General features: G+C 40.8%; 1 protein-coding gene across 4 annotated transcripts in view; it reads right to left on the bottom strand.

The window, feature by feature from the left end:
• The window catches only part of NRG3 (neuregulin 3), a 593,829-nt gene that overhangs the window by 170,337 nt on the left and 402,681 nt on the right, over positions 1–20,811 (bottom strand). The window lies entirely within an intron of this gene.

The raw sequence follows: 20,811 nt of genomic DNA, 5'->3' as shown, positions 1-20,811 counted from the left end.
TTAGGAGGAATCGGCACCATTCCCGTAACCAACACAGAACTTTTTGTATCTAGTTAAGACAACACAAAATGGTCATTTCCCCTTTTCTTCTCTTGCTGTACAGAGGCACCCACCTCCCCATTTCCTCCAAGAGTGATCACGTGTCATGAAGTTGCATCACTCCCAGGGAGTCTGTTGCCATAGTTTCATTGTTTTCATCATAATGGTGGCAGGAGCCCCTTCAGTTACTTGGCCAGTTGTAGGCAGCTGTAATTATTTTGAAATGGAAAGAAAGCAAGAGGAGACGGGCATCCCTTGGACCACCCCATATGGAATCCACAAGGTTACCAGGGGATTTGGCAGATTTCCAGGCAGGAACTCAATCCAATCAGCACATTTGGCAGATCTGCATATTTACAGCTCTATGAAACAGTTTCATTCAGGTCAGTGACCTGTTGGCCTCTGAAAAATTAAAAGTTCTTTTAACATTTATTCCTGTCTGCCAAAAAACCCCATATCTTTCATTGCTATCATCTGCACCAATGTTATAATCTGTTCTCAACTCTTTTTACACTGTGACTTTTTTTTTTTACAGTTCAGGCTAATTTTTTAATGTTATTACTTTCAAATTTGGAAAGCTGAAACATGTAATTAAGACAGCATCATTCTGAAATGCTGCTTCCTGTTCATTATATGTGCAGCTGCAAATTTGATGAATGTCAGGGAAATATGCCATCTGAAAGATCGGTGCTGGAATTTAGAGAAATACATAAAATAGCAATCCTCAAGGTTTTCAAGGGGGATTTTTTGTGATTCTGTGTTTGGGACTGTCAGCAATGGAACTAACCTTAGAGCAGTAGCAAAGCAGAGGAGCTGACTATTGAAAGCACCTGATTGGGAAAATAGGGGGGAATGCTGAACATGAGCCCAGGCCACAGATTTCTAGAATAAGTGAACCAAGTTGTAGTAGTTGTAGTTCATATGGTCAGTTGTGATACTCATCTAATAGACAGGTGTGGCTATAAACCAGTGTATTCAGGATGCATGCAGCACATATATGTAAATACCTACAAACACCTTTTTTCCAACTTGGAAAATATCACAGTAATCAAGCCTACACACTATGGACTATGCATTCATCAGCTCCCATACAATATGATCTTACATAAGCATGGGGCACTTGCTCCAGTCTTGCAAAAATAATTTCTGCCCAGCTAAATATGTGAAGCAGTCTTAAGGTGTATCAGTTATAGACTGCCCAACTCCACAGAATGATTTCCCAAGAACCATAATTTCAATAATGGGAATATTTATCTCATTTTTTTTTCCTTCCCGATAATAGTCTCTGACATTTCCCATACACTATTGCTCATATCTCCCTGTTCTTGCACAGTTTGACTGTGTTAACAGGGGAATTTTGAGTACGGATGAAACTATACATATAAGCTCTTTTGACAACTGTCTCCTTGCTGCCAGGGTTGTTTCTGGAAGACTGCACTCAAGAATTATCAATGCATAAAGCAGAGCAGATTAAAATGATTAGAAGAAAGACCTGACATTGATCAGCTGTACAGTAATTGGTCGTGGTGAGTTAGAATGAAAGAAGAAAGATTCAAACAATTAGAGAGATTGAATATATTGTGCTGCCAAAGTTGGGGGGAGGGGAACAACTCCAAACAGAAGGAACTGTGCATTTATCAGTTCCAAATGCATGGTGAGATCTATGAAAGCTAAGACTGCCAGAGACAGATTCAGGCTCTAGTGAGTCATCATGAAAGAAAGAAAGAAAGGAAAGAATAGAGATAGACACTAAGGATGACCAGTGGTGCTAGAAGTGCACGGAGTTCTGCAAGATTTCGAAGCAGGGAAATCAAGCATAAAAACCACCCTGAGATCTATGAATGCCTGCCTGCCTGCCTTTTCTGCCTGCCGGTCTTGAAAGACCTACATTGGCTCCCAGTACGTTTCCAAGCACAATTCAAAGTGTTGGTGCTGACCTTTAAAGCCCTAAACAGCCTCGGTCCAGTATATCTGAAGGAGCGTCTCCACCCCCATCGTTCAGCCCGGACACTGAGGTCCAGCTCCGAGGGCCTTCTGGCGGTTCCCTCACTGCGAGAAGCCAAGTTACAGGGAACCAGGCAGAGGGCCTTCTCGGTAGTGGCGCCCTCCCTGTGGAATGCCCTCCCCACCAGATGTCAAAGAGAACAACAACTACCAGACTTTTAGAAGACATCTGAAGGCAGCCCTGTTTAGGGAAGCTTTTAATGTTTGATGTATTATAGTATTTTAATATTTTTTTGGAAGCCGCCCAGAGTGGCTGGGGAGGCCCAGCCAGATGGGTGGGGTATAAATAATAAAATTATTATTATTATTATTATTATTATTATTATTATTATTATTATTACTGCTCTTTTACATTCTTGTTCAGTTCTTCTTTAGATGGACCTCTTGGTTTGGATACTGGCCTTTGATTGACTCTGCCTCCACAGACTAATCCATCACCCCTATTCTGTACTTATGGGACCCTGCTTCCTAAAGTCCTATGTTCCCAGTCCTTTCTATGGGATGTGTCCCAGTGCTCCCTTCCAATTCTGACATACATTTATGTGTATCGTGCGGCCATGAGAAGAAGCTCCTGTGAACATCTGAAAGCAGATAAATACAAGGCTCTGTGCTTACACTGGAGCCACAAACACACAGGGATGAAATCCCCTTCGCTGCTCAAGCAAGTCAAGGAGGTGATGATTAGGTGGGCTTCGGATATAGGGGAAATTATTAATTTATCAGCATGGGAGGAATTATGGAAAAAGAATTGGAAATTTACAGCCTGTGAAACATTAAGAGAAAATCGAATCAATATCTTTTATAGATGGTATTTAACACCAGCCAAAATAGCTAAAATGTATAAAACGAAAACAAATTTGTGTTGGAGGTGTAAGAATGCAGAGGGGACACTCATACATATTTGGTGGACCTGTGATAAAATCAAAAGTTTCTGGGATATAGTGTATGATGAATTAAATAAATAATTAACTAATTATTAAAAAATACAGAAGCTTTCCTACTAGGAATAACAGATAAAGATATAGCAAAAGAAAATCAAAAAGTATTTGTCTATGCCACAGGTGTGACGAGGACCTTAATTGCCAGAAATTGGAAGAAAGAAATCACGCCAACAAAAAAGGAATGGCAGGATAAACTATTAGATTATATTGAATTGGCCAGACTAACAGAGGCAATCAGGGGCCACCCCAGACAAGAATTTCAAAAAAAGGGGAAAATGTAGAGAATATTTTATTAAGCAGTGCCCCCAAATAACCACCTGGACTTGTTTCGATTAATTCCTACAGGAGGATTTATGGTTCTTAAGTTACAATTTTAGATAACCAGTAATATTATTTATACGGGAAACAGTTTGTAAGAAGCAAATAAGGAAGCTGTGTACAGGATAAAGGAAGTTTTTTATTTCTTTGTTATGCTTTTTCTTTGTTGTAAGTGTATTGTTGTTAAGTTTGTTTCGTTTTAGATGTTATGGTGGTAGATTGATTTGTTTTCGTTGTTGTAGTGGATTTGTGTTGTAAATAACTTCAATAAAATTTATTTTTTTAAAAAATAGAAAAGAAATCCCCTTCTCTAACTGCCCAGGAGAAAGTAAAACGTGAAAGAAATGACAGGTGTACTTGAACGGTCTCCCTTTGGTTGGCAGGTGACAGACTGTGCCTTTAAGGCCCCGTTTTTACACAGAGTGCAGCAGTTTCAGGCTGCAATTCATCAAAATTGACCCGTTAAGGAAGGAACTGTAAGAAATACTTAGCAATACTAGTAAGGTTAATTGTGGCAGCCAGCACTGATTAGGCTCAAGTGTGTTGCCGAAATGCCACTCATACACGTGCAGGCTTGACTGACACCATTTGTGAAATAATGGGGAGCAAGAGGGGTAATCAGGTCTTACACGTAGGATAAATCGGCCGTTTAGTAGCAAACCCCCTGAGAAACACAGTTTCGCCTGACCTGTATTTGCAATCCACTCTGCACTGGAAAGAGCATGCCGGGCGCTCTGTTTCTGAAACTCAGCTACAGAAATGCCACACTATTTGTAGACTGCAGCAAAAGATGCATGCTTGCTATATCCTATACAGTGGTACCTTGGGTTACATACGCTTCAGGTTACATACGCTTCAGGTTACATACGCTTCAGGTTACAGACTCTGCTAACCCAGAAATAGTACCTTGGGTTAAGAACTTTGCTTCAGGATAAGAACAGAAATTGTGCTCCGGCGGCGCAGCAGCAGCAGCGGGAGGTCCTGTTAGCTAAAGTGGTGCTTCAGGTTAAGAACAGTTTCAGGTTAAGAACAGACCTCTGGAACGAATTAAGTACTTAACGCGAGGTACCACTGTATCTGACAAGTAAGTGACTAAAATGGACCCATACGAAAATATGCCATTCAGCAGCTACTTAAGAGACGCGATGCCTCACCATCTCTTGAGAAATTTCATGACACCTATCTAAAACTCTTTAGTTTCCTCAGCTGCTTTGGGTGAGTGAGGAGGGACCCATAAATATACTTAAAAGTAAATGCGTGAATGCAGCCAGTGTGTGAGTACTAACTTGCAACATCTGACTCTGCTTCAGACAAGCATTTGAACCCTGGACACTTCACAGACATGCATCTAGACCCCTGTAGGGTTGCAGGAAAAAGCAGCTGAAAAGAGCTTCAGGAGCACATACAAATATTGGCGGTGACAATATGGTTAATTTACACAACCATCTCTCACAGGGCCTTTGCTCAAAATAACCCTGAAACCTATTTTTCCCTTAAAAAAAAAAAAGACAGCACCAAGGAGCTTCATGGCATATATTTACCTATAGTATGTTATTTGCCCTCCAGTGTGAGTAAAACATATTTGCTTGTATATACTTTTGGACATGAATGATGTTTGTCATTGACAAGCTTTATATAACAACAGTAGCATTCATATGAGGGTTATTCTCCCCCCTTCTTGAGTTGATTAGACCTTGCATACAAACTCTTTATCACCATGAATGCTGAATGGAATGACTTTTTTTTTAACAACAAACAGTAAAAATATTAATACGTTTCTAAATCTTTAACCGCCAGCTATTTTGGATAACATACGCATTTAGAAATTGTCCTAATCTTACTGACCTGTCCTATATAAAAGAATAAAAGGAGATGCTGCCCTCTTCTAAAAGACATGTATTAGTACCTTTCAAGCACTAAAGCGCAATTGTGGTTGTTATGAGCATTGCAAAATGTCATCTAGCAGTGCTATTCCTCTGTAGGGATAGGGAAACACATTGGGTTTCCTTCCAATAGTGACAGAAGACAATTGGGTCTGCTTCAGTGACTACCACCTTTTTCTTTTATAGTTCTGTGCAAAGAACTATACATAGCTACTTGCTTGTAAGAAGAAATAAGAGCTTCCAGGTGATCAGGAAGCTTTACCAAAGTGAAGCTGAGGGTAGCTGCACCCGTTGAATTTCTACCTATTATGCAGGCCTTGGAGGCATGGATTCTCTGTCAGGAAACGAGACAAAAAAGTCAAATATATTTGTTTTTATAGATTCAATGATTGAATTAATTCAAGTTTATTCAATTAATTAAATTAAATTAATTGAAGTCCTGGATTTTTATGTAAGGACTCTTGTGAATGGACTCAACACCCTCTCCAAATATATAATAGCATAGTTACTATCTTAACTATGCAGAAGAGGAGTTTATAATTCACCATCACTCAACAGTGGTCTAATAAATGCCACATAAAATGAGCCAGTCCTATGATTCCCTACCTCTATAAACAAATATTGTTTTAAGAAAGGAATTCTGTATCATTAACTTGTGCACAATATTTGATTCCCTATAACTTACAAAGGATCTCAGAGTCACACCTTTCTGTTAATATTTACAGGAAACTAAGCCCCATCAAACCCTAAAGGGCTTGCTTCCAAGTAAATGTGCATAGGATCAGGCTCCAAGTCATGGGCAAAAGTTGAACATTAAACAAACACAAAATAAAAACTAGGCATCACCACTGCAGGGGTGTAACTTGCATATTCATGCAACCCACAACATGTCACAGTATCAATTTACTTAATTGGTAAAGCAAAGAGGGTAAAATGAAACTCTTGCCTTTCCATTTATTAAAGGGGAAAAGAAGGAGAAAATTAATGCAGTAGGAAATACAATCTGTTTTCTCAGAGAGAAAAACCATTATGATTTGTGTTTAGAGATGTGTCATTTCCATCTCTGAAGCAGTGATTTGGTTATGCATCTTCATTCACCAACAATTTCTCAGCAAAATGGCAAAGCTTTTCATACACAGACAGTACCACCACACTCAAAAGGAGAACAGAAATCAGCAGACATAGTCCATTTCACATGATGTTCTAAGTTCAACATGGTGAAAATTCTAGCTGAGATCAGGGCTTTCCCCCCCAGCTAGAACTCTATTCCGGCACCTCTCAGGTGGGCACCATTGCCATTGTAAGAGGGCAAGGGAGGTGTTCCTGGTGAGTTCTGGCACCTCTTTTCTTAGAAAAATAGCTCTGGCTGTAGTTATGAGGTTTAGAGTCGCCACATTATTTTTTTCACCAGCTTGCCAATACTAATTTTATTTTCCAACTCCTCCAGTTGGAAAAAAGTTGCACCCTGCTCCCTTCCAAAGTGCGGCTTGGCCACTGCCAGGCCAGCATTTATTCTCCTCCTTCCCATACTTAGATTGTGATGGAGAATAGGTAGGAAAGTCCACAGAGGACTGCAACCAAGGAGACTTTCAATCCTCTGCTATGTACTGGTTTAATTCATTTATCCAGGCTCGGAGGGAGTCAATTGGGCCACATCAGGCCTGACAGAAAGCATTTTCCAAATCACTGGAAAAAGGTTGGAGTTCGATCAACCAATTCCAAATCAAGAAGAGTGGAGGGATACCTAAGCAACACTATATACAGGTTACTAGCCCTGAATAAGTTTTTATTAGGCTGTCTGCCTTCACCTCCCTGTGTTAGTCACTTCTGGCATGATGGACAGCCTGAAATGGAGGGAGGGGAAGACCCTGGTGAAATTGTTGTTCATAACCACCCAGCATCCATGGGGTTAAACCAGTGGTGTCCAAACTTTTTTCAAAGAGGGCCAGATTTGATGAAGTGAAAGGCCGTGAGGGCTGACCAAAGTTGCTAACCTTTTTTTAGGATTGAAGTTGTTGAGGTTTTTTAGGATTTTACCCCAGGAAATAAACTGCCACAGGGGCCAGATTAAACCAACCGGTGGGCTGGATTAGGCCCCCCAAATGGACTTTGGACATGCCTGGGTTAAACACACAGATATTGTGACACTGTAAAGAGGCCAAAATATCACAGCTGATTGTTTTCATTTTTAAAATGTAAAATTACATTCTTATTTTAACGAGCTCGTTCTTAAGAGATTTAAAGCTTAATCTACGGAATGGTCTCATGAGCCATATCAGGAAAAAATTAAAGAGCGTTGATAGCGATAAGTAATTTCTTTTCAAAACTCTTTTCAAAACTATCTCATCCCACAGAGAAAGTTAAAGGTAATTAAAGTTCCACAAATGTCTCACAGCTTTGTCTTTCAAAGGCGCATACTCACACACACACCGCCATACCCCTTGCAAATAAGGGGCTGGATGGTTTATCCCAGAAAGTTTTCCCCCTAGGTCAAATACATATGGGAACTTTCTATTTGTGCCCTTCCTTCCTTCCTTCTGCCCTTCCTTCCTGGCAGAACTGTGTGATTGCAAATTCTCCAAAACTCTGAAATATGAAAACATTATCATTTTTCACCCCTCCCTTTTGAGACAAGGCAGAATAACTAAGGCAAAGGCGGATGCAACATTAAAAAGACAAGTCACAGCAGGCTCTTCACCCACAGTATAAGCCTGGCTTCCTCCAAAACTTGCCATTTTCATGTGGGTTCATGATGGCACCAGCCACATCTCATGACAGCCGATTCCATAAACTAATTACATCCTGTGCGAGGAAGCACTTTATTTGCTCTGAGTCTACTGGCAAACAATTTCATTGGGCGACCCTGAGTTCTAGTATACAGTGGTACCTCTAGTTATGAACTTAATTCATTCCGGAGGTCCATTCTCAACCTGAAACTGTTCTTAACCTGAAGCATCACTTTAGCTAATGGGGCCTCCTGCTGCCGCCACGCGATTTCTGTTCTCATCCTGAGGTAAAGTTCTTAACTCAAGGTACTACTTCCGGGTTAGCGGAGTCTGTAACCCAAAGTGTTTGTAACCCGAGGTGTTTGTAACCTGAGGTACCACTGTATATAAATGTGAGGGAAAATGTGTTGATATCCACTCTACACGTGCCTCTGTCCAATGTACCTCCCAAACCCAAATTTTTGAAGATGACTTCCCGTGTGCATCCCTGGGCCACTTGCTTGGGAAGAATAACATGTAGAGTACCACCTTGTATACGTGGTTCCTCAATCAGCTAGATTTCTTCCATGGATGCAGACCTGTGTGTGCGTTGTATGTAGGCACACACATCTCCAATATACAATCATGATTTAAGTGCAGTCATCAAAGAAACAAATCAAACCAATTGCTTCAGCAAGTCAAAGAAAGCTTTCTACTCCTCAATTTGCTGAAATTTCCTTTCTCTCCCCCCCTGCCTCTCTATGAAAGTATGTGGGGCTTTTGACCCCTGATTCTGAAGCCAGAGGAAACAAATGGGAAATCAGAAGGCAAAGAGTAAGCGATAGCATGCATATGGCTTGGAAACTGTCCTTTATGACAAAACAGATGGCTGCAAAAAAAGAGGGGAGTGAGGAAACGGTTCTCAAACATGGCTGATGTTATACTAATTAGGCTATCAGAAGGCACCTACAGAAAATGATTTCATTATAATACTAACATTTGTAAAACATCATGTCACATCTACTTTCCATCAACCCCTGTCAGAGCTTAGCGCAAAAAAATAAAAATATTCATGTGAGGATGTGGGGTGTTGGATTTTTGGGGGGAAGGGTTGTGCAGTTTTATTTCTTTCCATATTCCCTAGTTGTAAAGGCTGTGGTGTGGGGGTGGGTGTAAAATAGAAATCTAAGGTCCATTTCAGGAACTGAGGCCTGAGGTGATCTCCAGCTGGACTGGGAAAAGGCCTCTGTATCATCTATGTCTGGCATACTAATAGTTTCTTCTGTGAACCAGGAAATCAGATGTGAAATGTGCTTACAGTTTTTTGGTATGATTTTTCAAACCTTTCGGGGAAGAGGAAGGATCTCGCATATTGTCATGAGCATTATTTGCCTGGCTCACAGAAGATGGAATTTACTAGATGCTGATTGTGTGCACTCCTGAAGCCTAGTGATGGTGCCAGGTATTAAAATGACATCTTTGCAGGCTCATGTGTCATAAAGGTTACAGAAGCAACAATAATTGATAAAATGCATTTAGCGGTGGGAGAAGCCACAAACTTCTGATACTTGCATTGCCTTGTGCTTGCAACTTTATCGCTTATATATTCAACGCTTCATTTACTTGTGCTTTTCTCAACATGGTTGCACCCATACCTGTGCAGGCATGCATAATAAGCTCCAACCATACAGTTCCACTACTTCATATGTTTACAAATCAAGTAAGTCTTTCAAAGGTGTGTGCACACACACCAAACACCCCTTACAAATTAGGGGCTGTATGGTTTATTTTCAGAGCAACTAAATGAATCTGAATAAATTTCATTTAAAATGGACAGCGTTGTCACCCCATGACCAAGTACTGGATCGTTGCTTTACATTTCACACAAAAACTGCCATCTGTGGGCAGGATATTTGTTAATTAAATCAAGATTTTGAGATCCTTAAGCCATCTGTTAAGATATTTTGTTAAATTGCTTTCTTCAGTCACAGCAAAAATGTGCACAAATGATCTGCTTGTTCCTGATAGGGGGATGCATCTTAAGTGAAACAAGCTATACACTCTTGGAACATTGATAGCCAATGAACCAACACTGAGTTCAGTTGCTAAAGAGCCGAAACAAAAAGATATTGTGGAGGCTGAATTCAAATGAGTCTAAGGTATTGCTCTTTGAATAGAGCCTTAAAGGTAATGAGAGTCTACTGATGAAATTAAAATCAGTGAATACACCATGGTGCCTCAATCATTTCAACACACAAATCAGGCTCCCAGTTTTATAAAGATAAACCCAGTTAAGAACAATTGCAGATTTTTAAGAGACCCATCAATGAAATTCAAACATTTAATTTGTCAGATAAGACTACTGCTCCCAAACTGCAGTGCAAAAAAAAGGGACACACAAACAGCCTGTTGTGTCCAAAATCTTTTTGTTTCCCATTTTTATTCCTTCACCTCAGTATTCAATGGCTGAATGTGCCATATTATAGAGAACAAGCAATATATTCCTATTATAGAGGATAAACAATATACTCCTAAAACATGGCAACATTTTCAATGTTCATTTCAACCAGTCCAATTTCTACTGCAGATTTCTGCCTCAAATTTCAAAATCAGACAGTGTTTAGACATTGTTTTCATTCAGGCAGGTGAAATCTCCTAAGCTGCCAATTACTCTCAGATATCTTCTACTAATTACTGTACACCATTGAATATAAACTCTTAATGCCGTAGAACGCTAAATACTAACAAATAAAATACAACAAATGTTGGGTACTCACACTGAAATATTCAGGAATATCTGGCACCTGTTTGAATATCCAGGGAACACTCAATGAATAAATTCAAATGCGTGTTTTGAACAGCACTATTAAGGATTAATTTGTTCCAGTTTTAATGATGATCAATTTCCATGGGTAATTCCAAAACAGTTTCCAGGAATGGTGTGATTCCAGGAAACACATCCTCCTCAGCAATGGCTTACAATACAGTCATATCTTGGGTTGCAAACGCTGCAGGTTGCGCGTTTTCGAGTTATGGACCGCTCCAAACCCGGAAGTACCGGAACAGGTTACTTCCAGGTTTCAGAGCTCACACATGCGCAGAAGCACAAAATGACGTCACACACAAGCGCAGAAGTGCCAAATCGCATCACTCGCATGTGCAGACGCAGCACTGCAGGTTGCGAATGTGCCTCCCACATGGATCACGTTCGCAACCTGAGGTATTGAGGAGATTTCACCCCTCCCATTGCAAGAATCTGCTGATTTTCCAGAGAGGAGGGGGCGGATTGTGCTTGCTACTTATTCCACTCCAGCCTCACTTCAAAGGGGGAGACTGAGTGTTATCTCTGTGTAGATAAGGTCGCTGCAGAAAGCAGATGTAACACTCAGTGCAGTCCAGCATCTCCATTTGTATATAGTTTGTATAGTACAGTAGCTGTAGTGAATAAAATAAGATATTCTTCAGTGCTGTCGTCCGAGTGATTTATGCTCTGCTATACTCTGCTGTGCACTGCTGTCTTCTGGAAGTGAGTTCGGTGCTCACAGCTCTGAGTTGTGAGTCCACAGCACTTAGACCTGTTCCTGCAGAAGAGGGTCTCTGGAAGTGCTACCCCAGCTCGCCTGGCCCAGTCGGGGCTGAAGTGGTTGAGCCCAGTCGGTGGCACTGGCTCAAGGGCGATGCTGACAGGTATGACTGTACGCTATATGTGCTTAATTTATGTCTGTCTGTCTATCTGTATGATTGTTCAGGGCCCTCCCTACCATACAACCTGTTGCAGGCCGAACCATGAGTCTCAAGAGGCTGAGGTGGTTCAGGCACATCACTTCTCATGTACAGCAGCCATGGATAAACTGTAAATACTGTATGTATATGTGCAAGAGGAAAGCACCAACATAATTTGTCCTGGTTTCTGTTAACAAAGGATTCAGCTATACAGCTGCAAATATAACGTTTTAAGTGTGTTTTAAGTGCATTACACAAATGTGACACTAGATAGTGAACTAATGGCAAATTTCATATAGGTTTTAGAAAGTGGGGGGGGAAGCATTTTCATAGTGTTTTTTACATTTGTGTAGATCCACTCAAAGTTTCCTTAGATTGTTTTCAGTATCCACTAGTAATCACTCCTAAGATCCCCACAGATCTCTGATGGGCCCTGCCCCTTGATTTTTTAAATTCGTAAACCTACCAGGGCTTTGCAGAGCCAGGCAGAGGCCCGGGCCAGGTAGATAATGTGCCCCCCTTTTTTACCCTGGGGATAACTGAAGTCTTATAAATAAGTAAGTATAGAAATAATTTTCACAAAAGTTATGCTGACAAATAATTTTATTTCAAGGCTTGAACCGTATCTGCATATAAAGACAAAATAGAAAATACAGATTGTGAATATGCTGACCGAGACCCCCTTTGTAATTAGAGGCCTGGGCCAAGTGGCCCATATGGCCCCCCCTCTGTCTGGTCCTGAAACCTACTGTTAGGACGGGGGAAATGAGATTGTTTTTCAGTCTGTGGCTTTTGTGTGTGTTTAAACATTAATCTATTTCATCCCATTTCCACATTTTTTAAAATTGCAGGCTACTACACATTATTGTAATTTCAAAACGTACTTTAAATGTGTTGTCTCTCAAACACACAATTCTCAACATGCTTCTCAAAACACATATTTTAAAAGGAATTTTGAGCCAAGAAGTGTAAGAACATTTGGAAAATGAGAAAAATGGTGGATAACTATTTGGTGGCTAACCAATCCATCCATTAGTCTGGGAGGTCAGATCAGGTCAGTTCATATTGGAATTGACAAAGATCAAATTCCTCAAGCAACCCTCACACAGGCTTGGATAAACAGCCCTGCTGCTATTGTAGCTATAAGGGACAGCAAAATTGTGAAAATGTGGTTTAAAAACAAACAAACACAGCCAATATGATTAATAGAATGTCTGTTAGAGAACTGAAAACAATCCCCTATGCAGGAATTACACTGTTACACTGCATTGTGCAAAATTCTGACAAATTTCAGTGGCAGCCGCAGCAAATATCGCTAATAAGCTAATATGTGCAGCCAGTAACAGCAACCAAAAGGGCTTCTTAGCTGGCGCCGTGACCAGCTTCTTCCTATGAGAATAGAATACAGAAAGGCAGGTTTTCTGTAAACATAACCCTTGTAATGTTTTACTGCACTTGTGGGTGCTCTTGCAGAAGAGTCCAGCTGTCTCTTCAGTTTTAGAACTCTGAGCAGGTGTTCCCCACTTCATCTGACTGCAAATGTTCAAAAGTTGCAAGTCAGGCTAAAAAATTCAGGGATGAAAGGAAGGGCTTTGAAATTTGTCCTTCTGCAGAGAACAGTGACAAATTTATAGAATTTCCTTCTGCTAAAAACACGACTGGTGCCGGACATATTTTATATTTCCACGCCAAGTCAGACACTGCCCAGGCATTTATGGAATATTAGCTAACTGCTGTAATTTGGTGCTGTGCTTTTCAGATTTAAATTTTAGTTGCGTTTTGCTTCTTACATACTCTTGACTATTAGAAGTGCTCTTCTTTTTATCCTGCAGGGATGACTGAGAATTTTGCAAAGTCTTATACAAAAGGAATGACCTGATTGGCACCTCTCAGATTAATGCCTATCCACTGAATTTTGCACTCCTCCATATGTTGCAATGCAGTGCTAGTCAGTTCAATATATGCATTTCAGTAATTTTGAGAGAAAATACACATTTATATTCCAAGGAAGTAAGTTTCAAAATACATATTTAGGGTTATGCCCAACTAAATTATATTTAAATTAGACATGATGTAAAGAATATATGTACTTTAGTCATGCCCATTAATTTCAGTGACTATACTCTGTGTAGGGTTAACAATAAATGCAAGCCTTGTATTCTAAACTATAGGACTCAAACCATTTTAAAGAAGTTTGACCTAGTTAAAAGAGCTAAATGTATATTTAAATATATATGTTTGAGAGACTTTTTATTTACATAAATGCAGTTTAGTGTACAAACAGACCTGAATTATATAAAATATGCAAAAGTCGCAAAGGCAGAAAACAGCCACAATTTGCCTACCCCTAGCTTAGCAAGGGGGTGGGGGCTGTAGGTTAATAGTGGAACACATGCTTTGCTTGCAAAAGGTCTCAGTTTCAGTCTCTAACATGTCCAGGTTGATCTGGGAAAGATTCCTGCCTGAAAACTACGCCAGTAGAAGTTGACAATACTGCACAAGAGAGACTGATGGTCTGATTTCTTATAAGGCAACCTCCCACATTCCTTCCAATCAATCAATTACTTTATTTGTCTGGCACTTTTCCAAAGTTCAAACCATACTCAAGGTGGCTTACAACATACAAAAAATAGCTACAAACATAACAAAAGTAGTCAGAAACAATAAACACAACATCCAAAAGTACAAACCAAATTGAACCATTTCCACATAGATCATAAGATCTAAAATAAACAATAACATAAATAGCAGCAACTCCCCCCCCAACAAAACTCCCTAAATAATACCTCAGTCCAAGATTCCAGTGGTCAACGGACTCCTCCAAAATTACCTCAGATTTTGTTTTAGCAATATTGACTCACAACACTAGTAAATAACTGTCTCAATAGGCAATGGAGTGCACCTCTGGGGGTGTATATAGAGGTCCTGGGCTGACCAGATGACAAGAACCCTCCCCCCAGCATAACAAATGGGGACAGATCCAGAGAGTAAGGATATATATATTTTTAATCAGGTCTGCCTTTGGGATGAAAATATCATCTAGCTAGCTTCCAAGAATCCGTCAAAATGAAGAGTACAGAATTTCCCTCATGTGTCCCATTCCCAGGCACAGTGTCGAAGTATTCCACAAACATCACATTGTCCTTAGCTGCTGAAGCTCATGAGTGAAACCACACGCTCCACAACTTTCTCCAGGAATCCACCTTTGCAAAAACATCTCACTGGGAGATGTTGCAGCAGCAGACAATAAATCTGGTAAAGTTGGAGTGGTGTTTCCTTTAAAGTCCATTAAAAATCCTAACACCCAACAATAGGGAGGCTATTAATAATGGTGCCACAGGATAGAAAAACACTCCTGTGCTGGGCCACACATATTGATTGGTCTAAAGCTACTGATTGAGAGTCGATCATGGCTTACTTACTGAGAAGATGAAATGTTTCAGTTTGTCAGCAGGTGTGTTAAATTGAATGTTCTCCTATTTCCCTGACAGGAAGTGGTTATTCATGTTTGCTGGCAAACAACAAGGAGCTCTCGCTGTCTCCATGTACCTAGGAGAACATTTCACAGACCCTCACAGCTTGCTTATTTATGATTATATCATCCCAGAGGGTGTTTTTAGCAATACACTTCATCAGCTAGCAGGACATAAGTCAACATGGATGTGAGATGATGTAGGATACACACACACACACAAATTACCAACTCCATGGGTCATATTTGAACAACAAAATCTAAGCATGTATGTGTGCATGTTGTGTTCAGTGATGTTTACTCCTAGCTAAGCGTGCATAGGATTTCAGCCTAACTTTTGTTGTTTTTACCAAATGGAGGTTGGCAGAACATTGCTCTCAGAATGACTGTTTCTTTTTACTAAATGAAAGAGTGTTCCAAAAAAAAAAAAATTCCAAACACAACCAACATAGATTACCCTGAACTTTCAGGTGCCATTGTTCATCACCAATTCCTTATTCAATAGCTAGAAAAGAGGTGGGGAGCCAGTGCCCCCCCAAATGCTGTTGGCTTCCACCTCCTATCCTCCTGACCATGGGCCATGCTGGTGGGATATGATGGCAGTCAGAGGCCAACAACCGCTGGAGGGATCAGGGCCAGCCCAAGACATTTCAGCTCCCTAGGTGAACCACAAAATGGCATGCCCTCCTCACCAGGGAAGAAGTCACATATGTCTTGTTGAGAGGGCAATAAACATGCATAAGAGCACATAATCTTGCCTACTATGTGGTGGCGAAGGCTGTGAATAACGATAGAGGAGGAAATCAATTCAGGACACATTTAAAGCTGCATATATAAAATTTGTACTTTCAGAAACAATGAAATTGTACTTTCAGAAACAATGAAACTTCAATGCCCTTCAAAATTCACACATATCCAAATTTTGTGATTCAGTGCTCCAAACAATGGTTATAAAAGTATATGTATTAAGGGGAAGTGTGCATAAAAATGAGGATATCATTGAAAATATTATACAAAAATACTTTATATTAGGGGTAATTGCTTGCAAAAATGTGTCCTTTAGTCACAACTGCATATAAAAATATGTTTATTGAGATATATTTGCATTAAAATGCTGAATTATTTTAATGAAGGTTTTTTACCAAAAAAATATATAAATTGCTGCAAAATTTGGAGAACTGAATTAAACATTGGAAAAATGAGAAACCGAGAGAACTGAAACTTACAAATCCATCCTTCCCTTGCTGTGAAGAAGGCCTATTTGCTGCCTTCATTGTATTGTTGAGTAGCCCTCCAATGGACCTTTCTCAACTTGTACAAAGGTTACTTTCATCTACTGTAGTCAGCGGTGGAGCTAGCCGCTCGGGCACCCAGGGGTGGGACAATTTGCCCAGGGAGCAGGATGATTGCACCTGGGGGTGCCATCCGGCATGGTGGCGATTGCGCCCGGGGAGGACTTTGTCAGCCCCCCCTCAGGGATGACACCCAGGGCGGACCGCCCCCCCTTCCTACGCCACTGGGTAGTTACCCCAGTTTTGGGGCCTGCTCTGAGGACAAAAATGGGAAGACTACAGAGGTGTGATGCTGTGAATGCAATATTGTTATATTTATCGTTTTGACATGTTTTTCTTCATGTTGTTATTATTGCTATGATTTATTGTGTTATTATGAAATTGTTCTTGTGATGATTGAGCTTGATATATACTCCTGTTTTCTTTGTTGTAAGCCATGTTGAGTACGATACCCTTTGTGGAAAAGTGGGATACGGATAAAATTATGAATGAGTGACATTCGCAATGGAGCCGCTTTGTAATTTTTCCAACTGTTGCTGCAATTATCTTGTTCCTGCGACTCAGGAATAGGAATAGGGAGCCTGTGGCCAGCAGTAAAAAGTGAAATGTGTGGCAGCACCTACCTTACTGCTTAGGTACTGAGTTTGTGCTGCTTACCAGAAGGGAGAGTAGGAAGGAAAAGGAGGTGGGCAGGAGGTGTTGTACAAATGCATGAGGAAAACCACCAAACCCAGGGCCAGCCCACCCAAGAAGCAAGAGGTCCCAACCACCTCAGTTGGCAAGATCCCCAGAGGCAGCAGATCCTGATGCAGATCTTTATTCCCTCCCATGTTTCTGACATTCATTCACTGGGCTATTGACACAAGTGCACCTGAATGCTCTCTCTGACACTGTGGAGCTTGAGCCAACCCCAGGTTCATTGGGGAGCTCCTCACAATGGAACAAACATGGAGACACTTGGACTGCAAGCCACATATGGGTCAACTCTCAAGTATGGCTGATGTTCGCTATCGCTCTATCGCTAAGGGGTTAGCTGCTGATCAAAAATGGTGTAACCTGTGTATCTCTGTAAATGTTGCCCTAGGGCTTGGAATGGATTGTGAACTTTGCTGGTATTTATTTGAGATGTGGGGGGGTCTTCATTTCAATATATGAAACAATATCTGGTTAAACTGACCAAAAATAAAGGATTAATAGGGGGGCCTGTCAGCTTTGTTGAAAGATCCAATTTATGGGCTATGCTAAGGCTTAAAAGTGCTCTTCTTACACTTTATTCTATGACATAATAGGGCAATTCTTATTTTCGTTGAGACCCTTTTATGCTTCATATGGCTCCGGGCAACATAATTACAAAATTGTCACGCAACAAAAGCTTTAAATGTAAATAAAACCCAGGAAAACCTATTCTGAATAAAGAGGATTTTCTTCTAACTTGTTCCTTTTTCACAGGCAAAATAATGATTTTCTAATGAGGACTAGTAGTCATTGTAGCGTTGTGCTGAATTTGTATTGTGTACCAGAACATTTAGCTATTTATTTTGGATATCTGATATGCATCTCTCCAACACAAGTTTTCAAAGCACTTCCAGTATCAAAATACAAAAGATCAATACTTGAGATTAAAAATTAACAGTTACAGCACAACGCAGCAGGAACATATTCAAATGAAAAACAAAAACAAATTATCTAAAAGACTTGGGAGAATAAAAAGGCTCTCAGCGAAAAGACAATAGTTAGTTCTAGGCAAACCTTTTTGAGTAGTGAGTTCCAAACTGGGGTATCACCGCAAAGAAGACCCTGTCCCCAGGCACCACTGTCTCACCTCACTCAAGGGCGGTGGTTTTGGAGTAGTTAAGCATCAGGGCTGTGATGAAATATGTTATATTGTTTTCTTGTCAGTATTTCTAGCACAGTTGAAAATGTCTTCCTTTTTCAAAGATTTTCCAGCACATTTAAAAATGTCTATGTATTCATTTACACTGCCACCTCCCGCCTTTTCTCAGCTGTGCTCACCATGTAATTTTCATTTGCCCTGAATGGCATCATTGCGTAACAAAAATCTAACTGGATACAAAGTGCAGTGAGGCTTGGGACCACACTATGGCATGCACTCCCATGAAGAAAATCCAGAAATTTCAAGTGGTTGCCACTGTTCTAGTAATGATAGGCACATGTTCAACAAGAGTCACATCACACCTGTGTTGAAATATCTACACTACTAATTTCTTTGAGACCAATTCAATGGGTTTGTTTTGATCACTAAAGACTTAAATAATCTATCTCCTGTGTATTTCCAAGAGCATGTCTTCCCATATGAGCCTTGCTGAAATTTTAGATCACCTGATGAGGCCCTACATCAAGCCACAGTCAATGAAGCAGATGAAAGGCAGAAAAACTCAGGATTGTGGAAGTAACATGTCATTCATTTTCTATCTCTAGAAAGGAGATGTCTATTTCTGGTGTAAGCCTGGTTTCTGTTGTGGTTTTCTTTGTTGCCTCAGCTAACTTTATATTGCACTGTCCATTTAGATGAGAAGCATTGTGTGACGCTCCTTCTCTCTCTTATTGAAACATTTCACATAATCAGAATTATCAGCAAAGATCATGCAGCTGTCATTTATTATTGGCTGGAGAAAAGCAGTTGAGAGGCATTGTTGCCTCAGAAAAGCAATGAACAAGGGGGAGGAGGAAACCACTGCTAGTCTCAAACCAAGAGCCTGGAGGATTAGACACTACCTTCCTGCTACTATGCTATCAAGGCTGCTGGCCAGGGGAGGTTACTATAGGTAAATCCAGCCACAAAACTCACAGAGTCTTTCCAGTCTGGGAGGTCATGTGAGTGGACATGACAGTCTGGTATCACAACTAGCAAGCATAAAGTCAGGTTCGTTGACTTCCTTAGTTTCAGCAGCTTGTCACCAAGAGAGGCCACCAGTTTTCTTCTATGCAGCAGATTTATGGCCTGTCCTTAGCCCAGGAGTGGGGAACCTGTGGCCCTCCAGATGTTACAGGTCTACAACTCACATCATCTGAAATGGAGTCTTGCGACACCTGAAGAGTGAAGGCTAGGCCCTCTCCAACTCATCTGCCTGAACCCTGTCTCTATCCTAAGTGCTTGGAAGATGGGTTAAATACCCTACCCACAAGCTCATCAACAGTTGTCCTACTCTCACTTTGCATGTAAGCAGCAAACAAGAGGTTGGGAAACCACCAAATGTGATGTTCTACCCTGAGAAAATGCTTTTCTGTTAGTTTAAATATGCACAATACAATCAGTAGGGGTGTTTACTCAGAATCAAGTCTCATTATATGACTTCCAGGTAAGTATGCATAGAAGATTGCTGCCTAAAATTATAAAAGCACCATTCATAATCAGCCAATGCAGCACCAAAGATTAACCAGAAAGAAAACAAAAATGGGTCAAAACTTGTGAAACAGCAAGCATTCATGCAAGCCGAATAGCACACAAACAACCTAGAGGAAACCATCTATAAGAAAACAAAAGCTATTGCCCCCAAAGACAACTACCGCTGATTATAAACGTCATGGAAAGCACATCCAAACATGATGAAAAGCAGCCGCATATCTGCAAAAAAGGTTCTGCCAAATGAGGAGCCAAAACAATAACAATAAAAGTTTTGAGAAATGAACCAACGCATATTAACGAACAGCAAGAAAGGAATTCACACCGAGAATTATTTCCTGGTGCTATTCAGATAAGGATGTCTTTCCCACATGATCTCAATGAACTGTGTATTAAAAATGCATAAAGCTCTCTTCTAAAGGGATAACATTTCATTAAGGATTCCTAGTGGGTACTTGTAGTTTTTGCTTCAAACAGCAAATGGAATTATTTGGGTGGTGACCCCTTCCGAGACACAGAGAGAAGAAAAGTTGTTATGAGATGGACCGTGTGATTGGCACACAGAGACTGTGAGGAAGCTAGCTCAGCCACAACAGGTGGAGAGGGAAGTAAAACAACACACTTCTGAGATCCCCTCAGTGAAATGTTCAACTTTATCCCCATGACTTGAGTTTCTATTGGAGTCTAATATGGTTGCACTGGGGCGCGGGTGGCACTGTGGTCTAAACCACTGAGCCTCTTGGGCTTGTCGATCAGAAGGTTGGCGGTTTGAATCCCCGCGACGGGGTGAGCTCCCGTTGCTTGGTCCCAGCTGCTGCCAACCTAGCAGTTTGAAAGCACGCCAAAAGTGCAAGTAGATAAATAGGTACTGCTCCAGCGGGAAGGTAAACGGCGTTTCCGTGTGCTGCTCTGGTTTCGGTGTTCCATTGTGCCAGAAGTGGCTTAGTCATGCTGGCCACATGACCTGGAAAAACTGTCTGTGGACAAACACTGGCTTCCTCGGCCTGTAAAGCGAGATGAGTGCCGCAACCCCAGAGTCATCTGCAACTGGATTTAACTGTCAGGGTTCC

This window comes from Podarcis raffonei, chromosome 5 (assembly GCF_027172205.1).
Source record: "Podarcis raffonei isolate rPodRaf1 chromosome 5, rPodRaf1.pri, whole genome shotgun sequence".
NCBI classification, from domain to species: domain Eukaryota; kingdom Metazoa; phylum Chordata; class Lepidosauria; order Squamata; family Lacertidae; genus Podarcis; species Podarcis raffonei.
This window is presented reverse-complemented; position numbering and strand designations above follow the sequence as displayed.